Source organism: Sminthopsis crassicaudata, chromosome 3 (assembly GCF_048593235.1).
Source record: "Sminthopsis crassicaudata isolate SCR6 chromosome 3, ASM4859323v1, whole genome shotgun sequence".
Classification (NCBI taxonomy): Eukaryota; Metazoa; Chordata; class Mammalia; order Dasyuromorphia; family Dasyuridae; genus Sminthopsis; species Sminthopsis crassicaudata.
In genome coordinates, this window is record NC_133619.1 from 310,958,931 (window position 1) to 310,964,930 (window position 6,000).

A 6,000-nucleotide genomic window follows, 5' to 3' on the forward strand; every position below is an offset into this window, starting at 1 on the left:
AGGGAGAGAGAGAGACAGAGGGAAACTTCCTATAGAAGTTGAACATATTGAATACTAAGTAGATAGAGATATTCAGGGGGCACATGCAGAGAAGTTATGAAGAGAATCTGAAGTAATTCCAAGAAGGATTTTTCCCCTGCCTTTTAATGGTTGAAAGAGAGTTCAAAAGTATATGTGCTTAAAAGTTGTGAACAGAGAATACCTGGAAAAGACAACTATGAAAATGGATCGATTTTCTGGATATTGGTCATAAAGAACACGACCTGGTCACAGTAGGCAGAGGCAGTGCTGGAAGCAAATATTTCCTGCAGCATACCGGGAATTGAAGAATCATGCTCAAATAGGGCACTAACAACAAACATGCAGCAGCAATTGTCAGAAGCTGAGATAAAAGTATTCAATTCAGGAACACAAGGACAGACCTAGTGGTATGCTTACAGTCAACTTGGACAATTCCTAGTTTGTCATATTTTCAGCGAGCATTTATGCCTCAGAAATCAGAAAATGCTTCAAATTTGAGGGGTTTTTTTCATTTTGATAATTGTATAGATTTAATACAGTGATGGAGAAGTTGTTAACAATAAAGATGAAACATGAGAGTGTCACTTGTACATTTTTCCCATGGCAAAATAGTTTTGAACATTTACCAGCTTACCCACACAGCCCACAGAGAGAAGGCAACTGACATTGTTTCCACATTGGAAATTCATAAATCAGACACTTGACTAAAGTAAAGGAGTTTCATTACAAGACCTTTGGCATGCCTTCCTACTGGAAACATGGGATACAAGAACTAATTGGAGTGATGAGTTTTGAAGGGACTGTATTACTGACCTCTAGTGTAAGGATGTGGGAAGGAATGGAAGTCACTTGAGTATGGTATATTCAAATTTTCTTGCTAAATTGGCTAGGATAGAAGTTTAATGTAGTTTTTTAACCAACCTGTGTCATGTAAACTTGGTATATACAGAAGAACTAAATGGAACAGACTTGGAAACATTAGATTCAGGTGTTCCTAAAGAAACTTTAAGTATGTATTAAGTGAAAGAGCAATCAGGTACTGAAAGGTTTGGGGTTTTTTTTGTTTTTGTTTTTTTTTCCTTTATGTCCAACTCTGCATGACCCCATTTGAGGTTTTCTTGGCAAAAATACTGGAGTGGTTTGCCATTTTCTTCTTCAACTCATTTTACTGTTGAGGAGACTGAGACAAATAGGGGTAAATGACTTGGCAAGGGTACCACAGTTAGTAAATATTTGAGATCTGATTTGAAATTAGGAAAATGAGTGTTTCTAACCCCAAATAAAGTACTCTCTCTTCTGTGTCACCTTGATGTCCTGAATAAGCCACAGCATTGTCACTAAGAAACCTTAAAGATCAAATCCATGTAAGGTCATAACTTTGATTATAAGCTACAAGTTATACAAAATGACCAAATATTATTTGGCAGTTAGTATGAAACATTTTTGTGGTTGGAAGCAAGATTGATACATCTGAATTTCAACATATCCAGTAAAATTCATAATACTTCAAAATCACTATCTATTTTTAAAATGTTATTTACAGAATCATAGATGAAATAAACCTCAAAACCTAGATGAAAGTAGTTTAAATCATACCCAAACTTTTTTTCATTCTAATACACCATAAAAATTGGTCATCCAGACTCTGCTTTAAAGTGTGTAGAGAAAAGAAATCACTGTTTTTCAAAATAGCCCATTCTACTTTAGCATAATTCTATATATTATAAAGTTTTTTCTTACATTAAGTGCTCATGTTCCTCTTGATAATTGTCACAAGTTGCTATTACTCCTTCTTTTTGTAGTCAAATAGAGTAAGTCTCATTCTTCTTCCAAATAACATTTTGTATACTTGAAGATAGCTACCAGATTGTTTGATTTCTCTCTATAGCTATACATGGACATCCAGACTTCTCTTATCAAAACCAAATATCCCTAGGTCCTTCAATCAGTCCTCACATAGCATGGCCTTGAGGCCCTTAATTTTGGGGTTTCCCTATTTGAATGCTCTTCATTTTAATAATTGTCCTTTCTAAAATTTGACACCCATAAATAAATACAATATTTTAGATGGATTTTGTGTCCTTATATTAAAAAGGAGCTAAAATCTATCTAGATGTTTTGCTATTTGCCTCTTACTAAATTGACTCTACACACACACACACACACACACACACACACACACACACACACACACACACCATTTTCCACCTCCAAGTTCAGTAATCCAATAAATATTATTATACTACCATTATTCCTACAAAGGGGATGTCTGTCAATTGATTTTCCTTGGATCAGCTTACTATTTCTATGGCTCTCCTAAAACTCTCTTCCATAACTATTGCCCCCACACATGTGTTGGCTCCCCCAAGGGAATATAAACCCTTTATGGGACAAGGACAGTTTCACTTTTATATTAGTATACCAGTACTCAGCAAAGTATTTGATACATGGTGAAGATTTTAAAACATTTTCTCTCGTTCACTCATCTCTATTACTCTTTTCACTGCCAGACCTCTAAAATGAGTAGACTGTTCTTGCTTCCTTCATTTCTTTTACACCACTCGTTTTTGAGTGGTTTCCTACAACTCTGCTGAATTTTTCCCTCTGGGGTTACTAATCATTTTTATCAGTAAACCCAATGATCTTTCTTTATGCTCCTTGATTCCCCTGAAATATATGACACCTTTGGTCAAACTTTTTTTTTCTAGAAAATCTCTCCTCCTTTGTCTTATGTCCCATTATACTTCCAAAGTTCTCTTATAGCATTGAGAACTCTTTCCTTTACTCTATTGGTACTTCTTTATCCATCTCTCATCTTTTAATGATGGACATTTTTCTCTTTGTGCATCCTCTCATTTGTCCATATTATCCATTCCCATTTAAGTTATTATTTCTTTAGAGAGAGCATTTATATTTATCTCTCTTTTATTATGTGCTCATCAGAGAAAGGAACCTATATCTCCAGTTCTTTGTTAGCTGTCCCACCATTATTTCATATGTAACCTCTCAAAAACATAATTCAGTCTTCCCAAAAAACCTTCCTACTAAAACCAATTTCTAATTCAATTGATTCATACTATTATCTTCATAGTTATCCTGATAATTTGAAATTATTTTTTATTTTATTGTTTATGTCAGCATGGCCAATCAATTATCAAAATCCCACTAAGCCATTTTCCTTCCCACTGCAAACACTCTAGCCCAGATTCACATTACATATTGTTTAAATGATTGGAATAACCTCCAAAATTATATTCCTGCCTTAAATTTATTGTTTTGTTAATATGGTGCCTTCTTTGACAATATACTAGTTTTGATGTGGAATCTCAGAGCTATATTGGTTTTCCTTTCTGTTATGATTAGTGATCTGGAAAAATATTTTATTTGACTGTTAATAGTTTATAATTCTCCTTTTCAAAATCATTATTATTGACCTTTGATTATTTAGGCATTGGGCAATAGCTCATTGTCTTATATTTATATTAATTCCCTATATACTGGCTAATGGACACTTGTCACACATTTAATGGAAAATTTTTCTTGCCCAAAACAAAGTTTTCCTTTATTATTTTCATGTAAAAGTTAAAAATTCTGCCTAATAAAAGTATGCATTTTCTTTGTTTAGTAATCATATTTAAACCTTGTTTGGTTAAGAATTTTCCCATAGTCAACAGCATGAAATGTAGTAAATCTGAGTCTTCTGATTTTTTTATAAGATGTGACCCTTTTGCCTTCCAATAATTGTAGTATAAGATGTTGGACTAAGCCACATTTCTTCTGACAAGAGTTCTTTCTCATGTAATTTCTGTTTAAGGTGTGTCATAAATGGAGTTTTAATGTGAATTTCTTCTCATTCTTCCTAATTAATCTTTTTCATTGATCAACTTTGAAGTACTTCCAATTCTAAATTCTCTTCTAACTAAAGCTTCTAAATAAGCTCTAAAATGTTTCCTGGAAAAGAAGTTAAGGTCAATGACCTATAATTCCTAGATCACTATTTTTGTCTTTTGTTTTTAACTAAATTGTGCTTTTAGCGTACTTTCTTCCCTTTTTGTGTATTTGCTCTTAACAAGAATTCATTATCCTTTCTTGATCTCTCAATTCCCAATCCATCTGTTTAAATAACTCCCTTTCTTCAAGGACTAACTTTTGCTGCTTGAAGACAGTCTTGATCTTCCAGCTGAAAGTCATCTAGACTTCCTTAAATTTCTCCTGATACTTTATTGGTACTTCTCTCTCCATGGCATTCTTCTCATTATGTCTTACAACATAGTTATCTGTCAAAATGTCTTATACCCTCATAAAATCTATGAAGTCAGGATTCATGTTTTACCCCAACATATCCAATTAGCTATTTGGATGCAAGAACTTTATTCTCCTTTTCCTTGAAACCTTTCAGAAAAAATGGATAGAAAATTCAAATCTCATTTTCATCTTTTTCATCCTACAAGCTAGATATAAAATAAGAGCAAAGATAAAAAACTTCAACCTAAGCACCAAGAAATACATAAAAAGTCAAATAGATATGGAATATCACTGATCTTAATTCTCTTTTTATTGTTGAAGAAATCAAACTATCCACATCAATCCATGAAATATGATTCTTTTTTCACCTCATCCCTTCAGCACACTACAACTCTCAGGCAGTAGGCTGGTTATTCCTAGCTTTCATTCTGAAACTAGCCCCTCTTCTTTTTAGTACATACATTATCCTAATGCTATTTTAAATTCTAAGTCTCCTTCTAAGTTTTTTGTTTATAAAATACTTTGAACTGTTTATATCCATCATTCTGAATGATATTCATTTTTAATTCCTCAGAGCATGATGTTCTATGACACCCTCCAGTCAGAGATGACTGAAAAAATATTAGTATTTAAATTGGCAATGAAAATACAAGTAAGAAAAAAGGGAATCTATTGCCAAAATCTAAAAGCAATATTTGCTTTAGATATTCCATAATGAAAATACTCTCTCCCTCCAAATAAATTTAATTAATCCCCATTACTGTACTCATAGAGAATTCTTTATAAATAGCACTTTTATTAAAATCAAATTTCCATAGGTTGTTTTTTTTTTCAATTCTACCCTTATCTGAACACTCAACTATACCGAGTTTCTTTTTTATACCTTCTTATTATTTAGCCAATTATTTTTGTTTTTTTAATTTATTTTCCATACATATAAACCCCTCCATTGTTTTAATTATTTTTGTCACTCTTCTTTAAAATACTTACAAATTATTACCCTTTGTTTATCTGGTTTCAATGTACGTGAATATCTTCAGGACGCAGTCAATTTAATTAGTTTTTTAATGAAAATCGTATCAAATACTTTTTATTGAAAGAAAGATGCTACTGCACATAATAGATACTGAAATCCCTAATGCAATATAATTCTATCAGGTATGAGCTATTATTATTCCTATACTTCGGAATAACATTGGAGACACAATTCTAATATAGTGTGCTTTTACTAGGAGATAAAGATAAGCTCTTCCACTTCCCACTTAAGGCAATTCTTGATAATCCAAAGGATGATCACCCCATTTTCATAGATTTTTATGTTTCTCTTCACTTGTTCCTCTCCTGTTTAACATTTAGCTTTTAGCTATTTCACTGTTGGCTCAGCAGTAGTACAAAGAAAGGGAAAGGAATGATTAACCATGGGTGTTACCCTTGGGCCCTCTATTCTTCCTCTAGATTATTTCATTTGCTGATTTTATCAGCTCCCATAGTTTTCAATATCATCTCTATGCAGATAATTCTCAGTTTTATATGTCCATTACTAACTTCTCATGAATCCTAGTATCGCATCTCCAATTGCCTGTTTTACATTTCAACTTGGATATCTTGTCGATATCTTGAACTCAACATCCAAAACTGAATGTATTATCTTCCCCCTTCCCAATCCTTTCCTTCTTCCTCACTTTCTTTTTAGCATAGGGTCCAGGGCCTCAGTATACTCTTAGTGCATGTTTG